Source organism: Pelodiscus sinensis, chromosome 4, assembly GCF_052426305.1.
Source record: "Pelodiscus sinensis isolate ZL-2025 chromosome 4, ASM5242630v1, whole genome shotgun sequence".
NCBI lineage: Eukaryota > Metazoa > Chordata > Testudines > Trionychidae > Pelodiscus > Pelodiscus sinensis.
The window spans coordinates 71,366,073-71,382,880 of record NC_143055.1 but is presented as its reverse complement, the minus strand read 5'-3'; the positions used below and the strand labels follow the sequence as shown (position 1 = coordinate 71,382,880).

General features: G+C 49.4%; 1 long non-coding RNA gene across 4 annotated transcripts in view; it reads right to left on the bottom strand.

Annotated features, from left to right (window-relative positions):
• Positions 1-16,808, bottom strand: part of LOC112546253 (uncharacterized) — a 247,303-nt gene that overhangs the window by 129,867 nt on the left and 100,628 nt on the right. For all 4 annotated transcript variants that reach the window (XR_016349441.1, XR_016349439.1, XR_016349438.1 and 1 more), the window contains one exon: positions 439-579. This is a non-coding gene — a long non-coding RNA (uncharacterized LOC112546253). The remainder of the gene's footprint in view (positions 1-438; positions 580-16,808) is intronic.

Genomic DNA, 16,808 nt, shown 5'->3' with positions numbered 1-16,808 from the left:
AAACCAGTAGCTCCACTGAAGTAAGTGAGTATATGGATGTATAACTGGTATAACAGAATAATATTCAAAGTGTCTTGGAGAATCTAGAAAAGGAAGTATAGTCTCATTTACAGGAGCAGACAAATGAGTGAAACAATAGCATTCAACCTTTATTGTGCTCCATAATAAAAGCTACATCATAGGACCCTATCAAACATTTATTAAACTCAAAATCTTGGGGAAACAAACCTCACAGGGGTTGATTCACTATATCAATAATATTTTAGTCACAGCAGTTAAAACTATTCTATAAAGAACACATTAAATGTATTTTTAAATCTTTTTAGTGGAAGAAGGTGTAATGCATTTAAGTAAGTCATTACCAGAGAGAGTTTCTTCAAAAGAAAAGGTTGTTTGGAGGCTAGAAAATACTTTGTTTTCCAGTTACATAGTAATTACCTCATAAAACCAGCCAACAGCAACCTCATTAGTTCCTGCAAAGTATTGAATGCACTCCATTCCCAATGTAGTCAGTTGAGCTAAGAGGCGCTAAATTCCTTTCAAGATCAGCTCCTTATCTTGTACTTTGATAGCTTGGCACTGCAAAAAAAAAAAAAAAAAAAAAAATCACATGTAAATTCATGCAGAATATGTGATCCATATAAATCATTGATCTATAGATAGCCACTAACCCATTTTGAGTTTTGTTTTTGGTCTAATTTACAGGACAAACTTTAGAATATATTTAAACCCTAGTCTGAAAGTAAAAGGTTACTTTTCACATCCTCTAAATACTCTTAAATGATTATAATCAATTTGCCTTCTCTTAAATACATTCACATCTTGGTATCTCATACAAAGCACTCTGATGTTCATGGCAGGTTAGTGACCTTCTCATATACAAATAATAAAGTAACAATCTCTAATTTCTTACACTCTCTAGGGGTACGTCTACACTACAGCGCTAATTCGAACTTAGTTCGAATTAGTTAATTCGAACTAAGCTAATTAGAACTAACGCATCTAGAACTAAAAACTAGTTCGAATTAGCGTTTTGCTAATTCGAACTAGCTCGTCCACACTGATTGGACACAGGGGGGGCATTTAAGGGCAGCTGAAACTGGTTCTGGCAGGGCATCATGTCAGTAGTTGCTTTGTGTGGCTGCTGTCTGAGGCTATCTGAGGCTCGAGCTTAAAGGGACCCCCCTGGACAGCCGGTTCTCAGCTTTTCTTACATGCTTGCCAACCTTGCCGAGGGACATCAAAGCATTGGTCTCTGTGCCCGTCTGTGTCGGTGCTTCCCTTTGGGGGGGCCGCCGCAGGTGGCAACATGGAGCCACAGCTCGCCCTGCACCTTCTGGTGCACTTTCTGGACTTGCTGCTGCAAGCCTGCCACCAATGGCTCGAGGCTGCCTGGCACCTCCTGGTGCACGTCAGCCCCCTGCCTCTCCACCTGGCCGCCCTGGGGGCCGTGGAGGAGCCGCGGCGGCGCCCCGGCACCGGCGTGCCCCGCCATGTCTGGCGTCTGGACACCAGCACCGACTGGTGGGACCGCATCGTCCTGGAGCACTGGGACGACCGACAGTGGACCCAGAACTTCAGGATGAGGAGAGACACCTTCCTGGAGCTCTGCGAGTGGCTCGCCCCTGCCCTGCGCAGAAGGGACACTCGCATGAGGCCCGCCATCCCCCTCCAGAAGCAGGTGGCCATCGCCCTCTGGAAGCTCTCCACGCCGGACAGCTACCGATCCGTCGGGAACCAGTTCGGCGTGGGGAGATCCACCGTCGGAGCGGTGCTCATGCAGGTATGGCACTCATCGGCCACCGAGCCGGGGGGGAGGGGGGCTGCAAGGAGGGGGATGGGCCACCCCAGGGACAAAGGGGGGGCGGGAGGAGGCGAAAGCGCTCCGCACCGGAGGGGTTGGTCTGTCCCGGCCATACTACACGCCGCCAGGGGGGTTGCTACCGGGAGTGGGGTGTGGGGCACTGCCATGGCACGAACGCTCCCAGCCACCTGGGCGCCCCACTGATTGGCGCTTTGCTGTGTCTCTCTCCGCAGGTGGTCAAGGCCATCAACCAGGTGCTGCTCTGCAAGGTGGTCCACCTCGCCGACCCGGACGCCGTCATCCGGGGCTTCAGCGCCCTTGGCTTCCCCAACTGTGGGGGGGCCATCGATGGGATGCACATCCCCATCCGTGCCCCAGAACACCAGGCGTCCCGGTACGTCAACCGCAAGGGGTACTTCTCCGTGATCCTGCAGGCCGCGTGTGACCACTGGGGCCAGTTCACGGACATTAATGTGGGCTGGTCAGGCAAAGCACATGATGCCCGGGTGTACCGCAACTCCGTGTGCCAGCGGCTGCAGGCCGGGACCTTCTTCCCCGACCGCCACATCAGGGTCGGGGCCGTGGACATGCCCGAGTGCCTGGTGGGGGATGCCACCTACCCACTGCAGCCGTGGCTGATGAAGCCCTACACGGGGCACCTCAATCCCTCCCGCCAGGCCTTCAATGCCAGGCTGACCAGGGCCCGCATCGTGGTGGAGGGGGCCTTCGGGCGACTGAAAGCCCGCTTTCGATGCCTCCTCACCCGTCTGGACCTGGCCGAGCACAACATCCCTCCCGTGGTGACAGCATGTTGTGTGCTCCACAATTTGTGTGAGCGGAAGGGGGAGGCTTTCCTGCCAGCCTGGATGGCTGAGGCTGACCGCATGGCTGGCCACTACCGTCAGCCCCGCACCACTGCCATCCGGGAAGCCCAGCGGGGGGCCGTCCGGATCCGGGAAGCCCTGCGGGAGAGCTTCCTGGTGGAGGAGGAGGACTGACCTCTCCCTGCATGCCCCACAGGGGCCTTCTTCCACCCTACCCCCCTTCCCCTTTCCCCTCCCTACCTACTGTAAAATAAAGACACCTGTTTTTCAAACAAAAACGTATGTTTATTTCACATAACTGGGGTGGGGGAAGGGAGGAATGAGGGTGGGAGAGGGGAGGGGGAAACCTGGGACGAGGGGGCTGGAAGGGGAGGGAAGGGAGGAAGGGAAAGGAAAGCTCAGGGGTGGGAGTCCGGCTGCCTCTCCCATCTCGCCACACTGCGGGTCCGGGGGCATCGGTGGGAAATGGTTGTGGAGGGGGGGGCAGGAGGGACAGGGGGTGTGGAGGAAGCAGGAGCGGAAGCAGGAGCGGGAGCAGGAGCGGGAGCAGGGGGGGGAGCAGGAGGAATTGGGAAGCGATCGAGCAGGCTCTGGAGGTGGCCTCGCAGGGCGCGGCCCTGCTCCTCCAAGGCCTCCAAGCTCCTCCGGCGCAGCCTCTGGTCCTCCTGGACCCAGTGGTCCTGGGTGCAGAGCTGGTGATCCATGAACCGGAGGTGCCGCCTTTGGTACTCCTCCTCATTCCTGGCTCTCCTGCTTGCCCGGGCATGGGCAGCTGCTGCAGGCGGTGTGGCACGCCCTGCAGGCCCAGGTGCTGCAGCTGTGGTGCAACAAGACCAGCGGTCAATTACCCCAGGGGCCCAGGTGTGTGAAACCCAGCTCCCCTCTGCAAGGCCAGAGCCCCTGCAGGATCCCCAGCTGCTGCTCCTTGGTGGGCAAGGCCCAGGCGCACGGTCCCGGGGCTCCCTCTCGCCCCAGCCCCCCGTACACATAAGGGGAACACGATGGTACTCACATGTGGACGCCTTCCCCGGCCTCGGACGACACAGGCGAGCAGCTCTGTGGGGTGCCTCGGGGGTCCCGGGTCCCGGGCAGGCTGGCGGCAGGCTCCTGGCTCTCAGAGCCCTCCTCCTCCTCCTCCGTCTCCTGGAGCGGGCCCTCTGCCCCGGGGTCTATCACGTCCCAAGGGGCAGGGACGGCATGAACCCCCAGGAGGCGGTCCAGGGTGTGGAAGTGGGGGCAGGCCTCCGGGTCGGCCCCTGGCTAGCAGGCCCGGGAGTAGGACTGCCGCAGATCTTTAATCTTGCAGCGCACCTGCTCCCGGCTGCGCTGGTGGCCCCTGGCGGCCAGGCTAGCAGCCATGCGGCCGTAGACGGCCGCGTTCCTGTGGCTAGTGCGGAGAGCATGCACATTGGAGGCTTCCCCCCAAACCTCGATGAGGTCCATGATCTCCGCACTTTACCAAGCGGGCGCCCACCTTTTGCGCCCCCGGGCAGGCTCCTGGGAGCTGCCAGGCTGGTCCTGGGGAGCAGTGGAGGGCTGGGTGTCCTCGGGTGGCTGGCTCATAGTGTGGCAGGTGCAGGGTCTGCTGGCACGGGTGCTGGCAGCCTTGCAACTGGCACAAACTGTGTAGCCAGCCTGTGGCCCTTTAAGGGCTCCGAGGCCGGGAGGGGGGCAATAGAGTTTCCCTGGTGTTGGCCAGAGTGGCCACCAGGGCAAGCTGGGAAGGGCTAGCCTCCCACTAGTTCGAATTAAGGGTCTACACAGCCCTTAATTTGAACTAGCTAGTTCAAACTAGGCTTAATCCTCGTAAAATGAGGTTTACCTAGTTCGAACTAAGCGCTCCGTTAGTTCGAATTAAGTTCGAACTAACGGAGCGCTAGTGTAGCGCCTATCAAAGTTAATTCGAACTAACGTCTGTTAGTTCAAACTAACTTTGTAGTGTAGACATACCCTAGGTTATTAACTGAATCCTTTTAAGAGCCTGCAGTAAACTTTATACATATAATTATCTGATTTTACTTTTAGTGTTTTCATATAAATTATTTCCATATAATTTCCACTTGCCAATAAAACATAGTACTGTACTATTATTGTAGTAATCAGAAATGAGACCATCCATAATTAATGAATTTCCATGGTTTCACCAGATTTGGTTTTCTTTAATAACTATAACAATTCATTTAAGTTATCTAGATTTATAATACAACTGATTGTCTGGGATATTGAAAAATAATTGCAATACTAGTTACATATGTCATCTTAAAGAGGATCACATTTTTATATTTATATATAAAAATAAATAATTTTCAAAAGATGACAGGAACTTCATCTTTTATGTTGTGGCCAAAGTTTTATTATGGGTCCAAAAAAAGCAAGAAATATACTATAAATCAGTGTTTCTTAAATTGTGTTCTGTAGCACTCTGGTGTGTCGTGAGGCAGTCAGAGATGTGCCACGGAGAACAGAATTCAAAATGGCTGCCCTTAGAGGGGCAGGCAACTTTTTTTTTTTTTGCTCAATAACTCTCCCTCTCCCTATCCCCCAACCCTTCTTCCCTGAACTTTTTTTAAAATTTTTGACTCAACAAAAAAATCCTTGGTGTTCCTCATAAAAAAATTGTTTGGTGTTCCTCAGTCTTAAAAAGTTTAAGAAACACTGCTATAAATCATAAATGGAATGGAATATATTAAGGCAAACACCGGGCCCAGCATATAAATAATCAGAAAACTCGTGTAAGCTGATGTAAAAGCAAAGGATATTGCTATATCTCAAGGAGTAGGACCCACCAAACACTACCCTCCAAAGTGCCTGTTGTATGAATTTTGAGGTGCATTACCACTGGTGCAGAAATGTTCTATTATATACACTTCCTGTGACTTGTGATTTTTCTGGCATATGCAGAATTTGCCCAATAGTGTACACGACAATCTTTCATTGCCTCAGGTGAATGGCCCCTAAAGACTCTTTCCATATATCACACATTCTTTCCAGAGAGAAAGTTTAGGCCAAATTTGAGGAAGTGGCGTGATGACCCTATATACATGATTGCTACACTCACTATTATAATGCCATACTACCACATGAGTTAGGCTATGTCTACACTGGTATGATTTTGCGCAAATACTGTTAACACAAGAGTTTTTGCGTTAAAGTATTTGCACAAGAGAGCATCTACACTGGCATGTGCCTTTGTGCAAGAGATGTGCTTTTGTGCAAAAGCATCCGTGCCAGTGTAGACACTCTCTTGTTTAAGAAAGCTCCAATGGCTATCTTAGCCATCAGGCTTTCTTGCACAAGAAATTAACATTGCCTGTGTACACTGGCCCTCTTGCGCAAGAACAGTTGCACAAGAGGGCTTATCCCTGAGCGGGAATGTCAGAGTATTTGCGCAAGAAGCACTGATTTCCTGCATTAGAACGTCAGTGTTCTTGCGCAAGTACCCGCAGCCAGTGTAGACAGGTGGCAAGATTTTGCACAAAAGCAGCCGCTTTTGCACAAAATCTTGCCAATGTAGACACAGCCTTAGTGTTTGTGGACCTAGAAGTAGTGAGTTTCTATGAAGGGTTTTGTACCAGGCTAGAGTAAGTAAGTTTCTGCCTCAGTGTTGTAAAGGGGAATAATAATAATAGATAAATAAAAGCAGGGACATGACTCAAGAAAGGCTGAGGACTCCTGCGGTACATCATTTTATCTTCTACCTGGTTACTTTATGAGCAGACAAACACATCATAGATCTGGTACACAGCATTTTATAAAGCCACAGTTTCCTCAGGTATGAACTAAACCTTTTTCTCCTACCAAGAACAATTATTTTCTCTTTTCCACAAGCTATCTATGCAACAACCTAGAATCCATAAAGCAAACATGTCAAAGGAAACAAATACTTCACACAGTGTTTGAGTACAGCCAGATTGTCCAGGTCAGCATGGCTCCATTTTAGTTGCTGCAAACATTCTCTTACAACAAAGGATATGTTTTCAAGCCTCCCCTTCTCTTGTAAATGCAAGTCACTTTAGCCTTCTGAAAAAAAATCAAGGAGCAAGGACTAGGCAAAATTGCTAAGAGAATGACTCCTGGGGCAAAATTGAAGGAAACCATTTTCTTCGGGATAAGAAAGAGGGGTGTGAAATACCACTTTTCACATGTGCCCTTAGAACAGCTTCTCAGGCTTAACAGTATGCCACTCCACTCATATTTCCTACTGGAGTCTTTTCATCTATTCTCTCAACATAAAGTTCATTTCAATTTCCTTGACAATAGCATTTTATATTTAACGTGTATTGTGTGTGGCTACACAAGTAGATATTAAGCAAAGCCCAGAGTTTCAGATATCACACAGATGATAACATGTACATGTTTATCCTTTTCCTCACGCAAACAAAAAAAATTGAAAGATAGATGCAGCAGCAAAGTCAACAGTCAGCCAGATCTTAAATAAGGGTGCTGTGGTGCTTCCTAACACCTCTGGAAATATTAGGTGCTGTTTATTGCTATTTATGTAGTTTTTAAACAAGCAGATTAAATTAAAAACCTACCCTTTGCCCTTCTGCAGTGACTGCCGCATCCCTAGTACCTATTTTATGAACAAGGATATGCTGAAGTTACTGTATCAGTAGGCACCTGGAACAGCCATTTAAAACTCATCATGTACTATGAGAAGGAACCATTAAGTGGACCATATTGATTTTTAATATTCCCTACCCTATGGGTGTGTCTAAACTACATGGCTCTGTCAACGGAGCCATGTAGATTAGGCAGGATGGCAAAGAGAAATGAAGCGTCGATTTAAATAATTACCTCTTCATTTAAATAAAAATGTCCATCGCGCTGCATAGCTGTCGACATAGCGTGGTAGTCTAGACAGGGATCTACCAACCCCCTTGTTGGCAGATCCTTTATGCCTCTTGAAGGATCTTCCAATGAAGGGTTCTGGGGTCAGCAGATCCCCATCTAGACTGCTACACTGTGCTGATAACCAGCTGATCGGCACAACACAGCAGCCATTGTGATTTAAATGAAGCAGCGATTATTTCATTTCCCTTTTTCAAGTATGCTAATCTACAAGGCTCTGTCAACGGAGCCATGTAGTTTAGACGTACCCTATCTGTGTTGAAAAGAGGAAATGTTATTGAAACATAAAAAGGGCTCCAAGGATATCTTTAAGGAAAATGTGAACCTCACAATTGAAGGAAGGTAACATTTGAATCACTTAAAACAATTGCATCTTATTTATAAATCAGGATAAAGAAAAGGCAATTCTCCTCTTCGGGAAGGGGAAATTAGATGAAGTTTGAGGAAGTAATGAAGGCTGCTAAGGAAACCACACTTTAATTCAATACGAATTTGGAATGCATACCCAAGAAAATATGCTGAATGTTCGATTTTGGAAGCAGTACTTTGTGTAGGTTTCTTTATGATTGGCCATCTTAAAATCTCTGAACAGCTTCAGCACTCAGGATTCTTTAGGTTTTCTCTTTTTGTAGTGTAAGGCAGCTAGGCCAGCAACATGACCTCCCTCTGACCCAGAAGAGGAAGGGCCTTCTAAGACCCCTTGGTGGGCTGATTCAGCCTCACCTAGCTCCTCCCATAGGAAGAAGGGAGGTGGGACCCGGGCTGTAAGAGCTCAGCACTCAGTTGGAGCCCAACGGCCGAACAGGCCAGAAACCCAGCCCCAGCTCCAACAGAGAATAGCCCAACTATACTGCGCCCAGCGGGAGGACTGGGTTGGGCTGCCACGGTCCCTGCTGGCCGCCAATGACTGGCCTGGGCTACTGAGACTACTACCAGGACGCTAGGACGCGGCCGGAGCTTTAAACTGTTATCAAACCACTCTTGGTAAACTTTTGTCTTTCTGCCCTGCCCTGACCCAGGGCTGGGCCTTATAAACTGCTTACTCAGGCCACACCCCAGTCTGGGCCCTTAACTGTTAATTCATGGCTTGGCCTGAACTGAAGGCCGGGACTTAAACTGCTTGTTTGATGCCCGTCCTGATTGAGATCATGGTTGTTATAAACTATTGCATGGCCTGCGGCTAGGCCCGAGACATACTGGGCAAATTGTTTATGGACTGTGACATTGCAATTGTCCTTTAAGGAGGCAATAGAGGGAGTCTGCACTGCCTCCTGCTGATGTGAACCCTTTACAGTAGACTCTTACAAAATAAGGCCATAATCCTGCAAACTTGTATATTTGCCATTAACTTTATGTAATTCTGTGGCGTTCATGTGCATAAAATTTCTCATGTATGCATGTGTTTTCAGAATTGGGGTCCTTAATATGAAACTAATCAAGAGTAGGGCTCTCCTTTTTCTTTGGACAAGATTGGTGTGATTTGAAGGGGAACTGAATCAGGCTCCAGCCACACATTCTCCTCTACTCTGTGTTTCTGTCATACTAGAATAATTTCAAACCCCAGTATTAGTATAAAAATTTAGTCAAACTTTGCCACTATGGGTACACCTCTTTTTAACCCCTTTTGGCCGCCCCTGGCATGTCTGAACTGGTTCACGTGGATACGCCTTCTCAGCCCACAGAAGTGAGGTTTCCAGTATAAATTGACAGACTAGGTATAGCAGGACCTAAAATAGGAGTGCAGATAGTGCTTTAAAGTTGCAACTCAGGCTCTGAAGCCTATAGAGAGGTATGTGTTTGAGAGCCTGAACTGCAACTTTAGGATTAGTGGCTGTGTAGACAGTACTTTAAACACATGACCTGGAATAGGAGGCTTGCTTACATAGGCTGTGCACACCTAGCCAAAAGATCCAGTGTTCCTGTCTCACTAAAGTGCTTGATTATTATTATATACACCTGCCCTCTCAACTACTTATCCGGGCTGCACGCTGTCAAAGGATAGTGCAGCCTCTGTAAGCTGTTCCCCCATCTCTTCCCTGCCACTGTAGTCAACACCAAAACTTCCATTGACTTTAGAAGATCCACAATGTCACCCTGATACCTGTGTGAAGCATAATGCATTTAGAAACTCCTGCTGAAGTGGTTCATCTCTACATTGTTCCGAACTACGGGCTTTACCCTAAGGGCACAACTGAGTTATGTAAGACCCTTAAATATGGCCAAGGATTAAAACGTAACTGTAAGTCATTTTCTTTGCATGATTACATAGTTATGACAGGATGGTGAGCAGTGTTCCCTCTAAGATTTTCCATCTCTGAGCGAATGAGTTTGGTCTTGTGCACCAATAATGACATCATATGCACACGTTTGGATGTGTGCTACTTTGGCACCCACCAGTTATTCACTATAGATATAAAAATTTAAATTGTTATGGAAGGAAAAATACTAAAATAAGGGGAAATTAACAAGACGCTTGATCCTGAGTGTGAGCACACGCACACACACCCCCACACCCTAAAAATGACCAAGCTGCAGGTCCCACTCCATTTTCACCCTGTCAGCTGCATGAGAAAGGTAATTTGTCCTCAGTGGCAGGGCTATGAGGGGGACACCCACTGCTGACCAGGAAATGCGCCCACATCTGCAACCGGGCACCCTGAGGAGGAGACTGGCCCTGGATCCCTGGCCAGGTTGGAACAGAGAACCTAGAGAGGAAAGGCTCAGTGCCCCCTGCAATGCAGAGCCATGCAAGCCTTCCAGAGTACCTCTAGGACATCCAGGCCCTAAACTCCTATATCAGGGCTGCCTGAAACATGCCCACAGCACTGCTATGTGTCCAACCTACTCACACCACATGCTAACCAACACTCCTCCCTCCCTGCAGGGAGATGCAGTTACACTGCCACTATGGTGCCAACTGAACAGGCACAGCTCCTTCTTGGCTGGGGAGAGTCCGTGGGCCAGTTCACCAGGCCCTGTCCCAGAGATTAGATCCCCATGGTGCCTGATGCAGGCAGTGGCTGGGGAAGACACGATGCAGAGCTGAGCACTGTCTGATGGGGAGCAGTTCTCTGCATATCACCAGCTCTAATCCAAATGGAAGCCAGCTTGTCCCAACAACAGCTCAGCCCTCAGCTGGCCCTGCTGTAAAGCAGGTGCTGACAGTAACTGTAGAGCTGGAAGAGGAACTTCAGAAACACAAAGCGATTTCAGGAACAGCACTCCCCATGTGCCTGGACATGAGCTGGGGTGGTAGGTGGCTGCCTTGTGTGCTAAGCCTGGAGCCAGGGCCACAGTGCTATTTTTAATACCATGGCCCAGGCTCCAGCTCCTGAAGTGGCTGCCCAGCTGCTCCAGGCAGGTCAGCCCCCCGCCATGCAGCCCCAACCCCAGGAGCAGCTGAGGCTGCCACTGCATAGCTCTGCTGAGGGGGAGTGGGTGAGACTGGCATGCACCTGATCGTGACTAAATATCACTATTAATACAAATTATATTTAAGAGTCTGAGATAACATTAACAGCAGTAGCCAGGAATTACTTACAGTATATCTTTAAAGAGGCAAAAAATGTCATTTGTTAACATCTGATTATTTAACTTTTTCAATCATAGAACTGAAGAACATGAAAATATATTTTCTGAGATGCCAGATTCTTGCTCTAGATGTTCCTATCAATAAAGATAAGCTCTTATCTCACAGGGTAGCTCCCCTACCCTTTAGCCACCTCTGTCTGATAGCTATTCGAAATGCCATCATGCAGTTTAAGTCACATATAATAACCTCTGAGAGGGAATCAATATTTATCATCCAGAAAATAGAACAGGATATCATTGTGAGAATCTCTCAGCTGCCATGGGTTTGAATTGAAATCCAGTGACAGTGGTTGAAGTACACTTCCAGTATTTGAGTGACAGACGAATATATACAGTACTTGAAGACTTCAGCACAGAATAAATAACCTTACATCTTGGACAAATAATTTTCATTATTATCTGTATGATTAAATGATTTATGCAAAAAAAAAAAAGACATCAAAATGTTTGATAAAAAGCTATTTTACTAGCTATTTTTGCTGAAATGCTTGGTTGTCCAGGTCAATTTGTAAGCTTAATAAGCTAATGCACCACAGTTTATTTAGCTCTTCAGGGGCACAGCATGCAGTATCTTTTATCTTCTTTGCACCATATTTCATCACTGATTAGAAACAGAAGAGATAATAACATTCAAGCCATAGAGTTAAAAAAAAAAAAAAAAAGATTCAAATGTTAGTTTTGGAACCACAGCTGCAAAATGCATGACTAGCACCAGCTCCAGAGAATATCAGGGTCTTAAACGAATAACAATTCAGACAAAAGGTTAATATTTTACATTGTGCAAGCAGGATGAGCAATACAGAATGAAGGCAACTGGAAAAAGAATTATGACTGCATTTAAATTTAATAAAGGACTGTGAAGCTTAATTGCTTTGTTACAACTAATTTTATGGCTAGACAGTGTTTCGAACAGCCAGTTATAAATAATCATTGTTCTGTAATCATTATTCTGGAATGTGTCCATCCATATTTCATTATCTATTTCCTTTAACACTTTAATTGTGAATGATATCTACACAGCATTATCATTAAAAGACAGATACTAATTAGATCAAATACCACAAAGAAATGTACTGATTGGTGGCAAGTGGTTTCAGCAAAGCCTAAAGGAGAAAAAAAAAAATCTGTTCCTTCAGTTGCTGACATCAATTTAATTATGCCTACTGTATCTATTCAGTATGTTCTGCTACTAACACTTCTAGGCTGTGTCTACATTGGCACCCCTTTCCGGAAAAGGGATGCTAATGTAGACTTTGGAATAGGCAAATCCGCGGGGGATTTAAATATCCCCCACGGCATTTGAATTAACATGGCTGCCGCTTTTTTCCGGCTTGGGGAAAAGCTGGAGAAAAGCGCCAGTCTAGACGTTATACTCCGGAAAATAAAGCCTTTTCCGGAGGATTTCTTATTCCTACTTGAAAGCCTACTTGAAAGTAGGAATAAGAAATCTTCCAGAAAAGGCTTTATTTTCCGGAGAATAACGTCTAGACTGGCGCTTTTCTCCAGCTTTTCCCCAAGCCGGAAAAAAGCGGCAGCCATGTTAATGCAAATGCCGTGGGGAATATTTAAATCCCCCGCGGATTTGCCTATTCCAAAGTCTACATTAGTATTCCTTTTCCGGAAAGGGGTGCCAATGTAGACACAGCCCTAGTGTCTACAGTGGGAATTACTGTATTAACATTTTAAAGGTAACTATAAATACAACTTTTACTGAAGTTATGGATAAGTGCATTAAATACATTAAATAAAAGATAATAAAAGATTGAAATTGTGCGATTAGTTATTTGCTGAAGCAATAACTTCCCTGCATTTTTATGTGGATTGCAAATAACTTCCTGACAAAACACCCTGGCTGTGTCTACATTGGCACCTTTTTCCAGAAATGCTTAAAACGGAACAGTTTTCTGTAATAAGTATTTCCGGAAAAGGAGCGTCTACATTGGTCCCGGAGTTACCGTTATAACGATGGGCTTTTCCGGAAAAGGAGCGTCTACATTGTCGGTGCGCTTTTCTGGAAAAGCAGAAGCCTGGAACCATTTTGAAGAGGGCAAAGGCCACCAGACCTTTCCGGGGGCAGGGCTGGAGCTCCGTTCAGACACGTGCTTAAAGGGGTCTCACCGGACAGCTGTTGGTCTCGTGATCCCCTGCATTGGGACCTCTGCCAGGGACTGGCACCCTTAGCACGTTTGGTGGTTGCCCTCTGAGTTTTGGGGACACCACTCTTTGGCCCCCAACTGCTTTTCCTTGAGTTTTGTTTTTTCTGCCCTGCTCTGTCTGCCATGGAGCCGTGGGTGGCCATATGCCTGTTTGGGCCCCTGTTGCAGCTGTACAAGTGCCTGCTGCTCATGCTGCAGGCTGGTGCCATGGTGTTCATGTACCAGGAGGCAGAGATCGCCTTGGACTCCCTCACCAGGGAGGCCCTGACAACTCTGTCGCATCAGCACCCCACTGTAGAGAGGCCCGTCTGGAGTTTGGAGAGCAGCACCGACTGGTGGGACCGGGTGGTCCTCGGACTATGGGATGACCAGCAATGGATCAGGAATTTCCGAATGAGAAAGCGGACCTTCCTGCAGCTGTGCACCTGGCTCACCCCCGCGCTGCAGAGAGCCACCACCCGGCTGCGGGCACCAATCCCCGTGAAGAAGAGGGTCGCCATTGAGCTGTGGAAGCTGGCCACACCGGACAGCTACCACTCGGTGGCATAGCAGTTCGGGGTGGGAAGATCAACCGTCGGAGTGATCGTCGGGGAGGTAAGTCCCAGGGGGAGTGGGATGGGGGGAGGGTGCTACACTCCAGGTCCAGGAACAGCCAAGACTCCAGGCTGGGTTGCCCAGGGGTTTGGGCCGTCCCTCCCTTGCACAGGCCCGGTGGGGGGGGGAAGGGCCGTGGGGCGAGGGGGGCCCTGGTGTGTGTGGGTATGTCTACACTACCTTCCTAATTCGAAATAGGAGGGTAATGTAGGCATACCGCAATTGCAAATGAAGCCCGGGATTTGAATTTCCCGGGCTTCATTTGCATAAGAGGGGCGCCGCCATTTTTAAATCCGCGCTCGTTCGAACCCCGTGCCATGCGGCTACACGGGGCACGAACTAGGTAGTTCGAACTAGGCTTCCTAGTTCAAACTACCGTTACTCCTCGTGGAATGAGGAGTAACGGTAGTTTGAACTAGGAAGCCTTGTTCGAACTACCTAGTTCGTGCCCCGTGTAGCTGCGCGGCACGGGGTTCGAACGAGCGGGGATTTAAAAATGGCGGCGCCCCGCTTATGCAAATGAAGCCCGGGAAATTCAAATCCCGGGCTTCATTTGCAATTGCGGTATGCCTACATTACCCTCCTATTTCGAATTAGGAGGGTAGTGTAGACATACCCTGTGTGTGTGTGTGTGTGTGAGGACAGAGGGAATTAAGGGGGGGGCCCAAAGGAGCGCCTTCTGCAGGTCGTCCATGCCATTAACGACGTCCTGCTCCCGCGAGTCATCCGCCTGCGCGACGTGGATGATACCATGGCCAGCTTTGCTGTCCTCGGTTTCCCCAACTGTGGGGAAGCCCTGGACGCCACCCACATCCCCATCCGGGCCCCGGAGCATCGAGCAGGCCATTTCATGAACCGCAAGGGGTACTGCTCCATTGTTCTGCAGGCCCTCATGGACCACCGGGGCCGCTTCCTGGACATCTACGGGGGCTGGTCCGGCCGGGCACACGACGCCCGCATCCTCCGGAACTCTGCACTCTTTTGCAGGTTGGAGGCGGGCACCTACTTCCCCTGGCAGGACTTGACCGTCGGGGATGTGCCTATGCCCATCTGCGTCATCGGGGATGCGGTCTACCCCCTGATGCCCTGGATAATGCGACCCTACACGGGGCAGCTGGACCAGAACCGGGCCCGGTTCAATGACCGCCTCAACCGGGCCTGAAACCCAGTGGAGCTCGCCTTTGGACGTTTAAAAGCCCGCTTCCGTTTTCTGCTCACCCGTCTCGAGATGGGTGAGCAAAATGCAACGGAGGTACTGGCCGTGTGCTGCGTGCTCCACATTGTAGAGCGCAGTGGGGAGGCCTTCCTCCCTGCATGGATGGCAGCCGAGGCACAGATGTTGGAACAGCCCAACTCAGCTGCCATCCGCCAGGCGCGCCAGGATGCGGTGCATATCAGAGAGGCCCTGGTGGACATGTTTGCCCAAGCCCTGTAGTAGGGTCGCCTGGATCTCCCCAGACTACTCCCTCCTATCCCCTACCTTTCCTCACCCCCTTCCCTTACCTCCCCCCAATTGTAAAGTGTCGGGTCAAAGCACAATCGGCCGTCATCGTGATTGTTCGTCGGGTGCATCGGGCTTAGTTAGGGTTTTTCTTTTTAGTTTAGGCTAGGGTTTAGGCCACCATCGCCTGTCCTGAAGAACAGCCAAAAGGATTCGGGGTTCGTGCGGAAGGCTCAAGTCAGTGTACCTGATTCCAGTCGTCTTCGAGGGATCTCCTGCCAGTTCCTCTCCTGAGACCCAGAAGGACCAAAGGATTGAGGTGGCCAGCTTCACCGTCATCTTCCGTCGAGGGATCTCCTGGCTGTTCCTCTCCTGAGGCCCGGAAGGACCAAAGGATTGAGGTGGCCAGCAGCACTACCCAATTGTCCTCCCTGCGCCTAGACTATGTTTAATAATCTGTAGTGTGCATCTTTTAACCGTTCTTGCCTGTTAGCTATGTAAATATAGTTTGTGGTTTACATTTTACTGAGAAGTCTCAGTATTTCTTTATGCACGACAAACCAATGACCACTTACAAAGGGCCCCCCCGGTGATAGAGTAAAGAATTTGTTGTCCACAGTTTGTAACCCTGTTAAATTTAAGTGGCTAATTGGCATCTCAAATCATTTCTTACAGTTACTAGTGTAACACAATAATCAACACATGAATGAACTGAAACATAGAAAACTTATTTACAAGGGGGTGGGGGGGAGACCTTCAACTGGGACAGGGAGGGGGGGCAGCTACTGGGACGGGTGGCCCCTGTGAGCGCTCCTTCGGGGGCGGACCTGCATATGCTGGGCAGGCCGCGCCGGGGTAGGCTGCATGGGGAGGTGGGCAGGAGCAGGGGCAGGAGCTGGGATAGGAGGGGGCATGGGCTGTGCTACGGGAGGGATGGCGGAGGCATGGGGTGCATAATGTATGGCGTGCACTAAATGTGCCGTGAGGATGTCCATTGAGCTGCGCATCCCTCAGCACTCTGTTAGGAAGGCAGCCCAGCCCTCCTGCCGCCACTGCAGGTCCCCCTGCACCTGCTCAGCAATGGAGGCCTGGATTGCCTCCATGGCATCGACATGGCGGTGCAGAAGCTGGTCCCACTGTCGCAGTCTGCGCCTCCAGGGTTGGCCAGCTGGGGGTGCCGCTGCTGCCGCAGTGGAGGGTCTGGTGCTCGGTCCTGCTGCAGGGAAGAGAAGAAAGGACGGGTCAGTCAGGCAGGCCGTCCACTGTCCCCACACCTCATGCCCTCCACCCCGGAGGGCAAGTGACCCCACGGTTGTGTGGCTTGGGCCCACTCGGTTCCCCTCCTGCCCCCGTGTTGTATGTTGGCAAGGAGGACCACCCCTGGAGTAGGGTCCTCCCTCCAGTATTGTAACCACCGGTCTGTGTCCTGGCCCCGTGGAGGGCGGGAGGGTGCTTGTGCTGCGTTCACCTGTGGAACTCCCTGCCAGTGGAGACTGTGAAAAGCTTTGGGCTAATCACTGGTGTTTGACAGGGAGCGAGATGCATCC